This window comes from Limulus polyphemus, unplaced genomic scaffold (genome assembly GCF_000517525.1).
Source record: "Limulus polyphemus unplaced genomic scaffold, Limulus_polyphemus-2.1.2 Scaffold56, whole genome shotgun sequence".
Taxonomy (NCBI): domain Eukaryota; kingdom Metazoa; phylum Arthropoda; class Merostomata; order Xiphosura; family Limulidae; genus Limulus; species Limulus polyphemus.
The window spans coordinates 1,454,249-1,456,016 of record NW_013665666.1 but is presented as its reverse complement, the minus strand read 5'-3'; the positions used below and the strand labels follow the sequence as shown (position 1 = coordinate 1,456,016).

The 1,768-nt window shown below is 27.5% G+C and overlaps 1 protein-coding gene across 1 annotated transcript in view; it reads right to left on the bottom strand.

Annotated features, from left to right (window-relative positions):
- Positions 1-1,768, bottom strand: part of LOC106463920 (transcription factor CP2-like) — a 79,734-nt gene that overhangs the window by 11,369 nt on the left and 66,597 nt on the right. The window lies entirely within an intron of this gene.

Here is a 1,768-nt window from a genome sequence, read left to right as displayed (position 1 = left end):
GCGACCCTCAGATTGCAAGTCGAGTGCCTTAACCATCTGGCCATGCCGGGCCAACATCATTAATATACAAGTTATTAATTGTTGATAAACAATTCCTTTAAGTCCAGCAGAATACTTTGCTAATCATACATTTCTAAAATTGCACCTACTAATTGTGCTTAAAAAACTCAATTTGTTATATAATTTTCTTTTTTAATTTATGAAAACTGTCAAATAAGGCTCAGTAACTGGCAATCAGTGCAAAATAGCCATAGAAAAACAAATAGGATAAATCAAGGTCTTTTAACACAACACAGTACAATGTCCATTGTTAACTTTGTTTGAGGATAACTCAAGAACTATTTGCGGAATCATTTTTAAATAATAATTCACTATATTGTTTTCTGATATTTTCAAGTTACACACATAAATGAACTACATTAGTTGATAACTGACTGGCTCAATGCACATTTACTTGTGGATTGAATTTATTCTACAAAATGTAATATTTATTTTTACATACAGAAAAAATTAAGTGCAACATTTCAAAGCTTTGCAAATGTATTTCCCAAAACTTTTACAAGCAAATTGAATAAAATGTTAATATGTTTACATATTCGAACAAGTCTTAAATTTAAGGAACACAGAAAGCCATTCATTTATTCTGAAGAATCCAAAAGCAGTACAAAATATTAAAAAGATTTTGTTAAAACCTCCAAATTGGTTGTGAAAGACCTATTTTGATGATGGTTGATTGCTTTTTTCAGTTTAAACCTTGTCAGGAATTTAGATGTTTCAGTGCAACAATAACCAGAAATATCTGAATAATAGTAAGAGACAAACTATAGAAAACAACCTCAAAAATGTATTAGTAAAGAGAAGAAGGGGAGAGTTTCATTAGCATTCGATTCACTATTTTCAAAAAAAGTTAAAGAATATTGGATAACTTCACAATGAAAATGTTACTCGATTTTGTCTTCACAGAATGGAAGCTCTAATCCACAGCTATTGTTTTAGCAGATTTAAAGTAAATTAGAAACTTTTCCAGATATTATAATACTCCAGATTTATCACCAATATGAGCCTGGTTAAGTCTTAATTTAAGGATGAATAAATTTTTCCCTAAGTACACAATTTTTATTCCAATTTTAAGAAATTAAAGTCTTACAAACAATTGATATCACAAGTAATTGTGCACATGAGAAGTACATGTTTAGATAAAGTAATTAAGTAAAGTCCTTTACCGTGTATTTGTTTTCTATTAACCCATTGACCACCGACTAACTTTCCGAGTTGCCAATGCAAGTCTTGCTATATTCCATTCCAACAATAAAACTAGTGGATGAAACTGCTTGAAACTTCATAAGAACTTTCATAAATGTATGTAGTTTAAGAAACATAAAGCCTGTTACTTTTGTATAAATTTAGTTATTTTGCATTATGATCTTTAATATCTTGGAAAATTACATTAGGAAATGGTATTTATAAGAAATTATTACGATACTTATATTTGTTCCAGATTTGAACTTATTACTTTTTATGTTTTAGTTAGATTATTTTGAAATCCCAAAAATTGGATCGTCCATAAAATGCAAATTTTATCTATTTTTAATTTTTTTTAATAATCAGGTACTCTTCTTATGGCTTCAAGTAATATACAGACCCGAAAATAATATTTGTAAATAAACCTAAACAATAAATGAGTGTTTTTATTTTTAACTAGGATTTCATGTTTATATATGTACATAAAAATATTTTAATTTTGTTTCATAAATATATTTTTATTTCA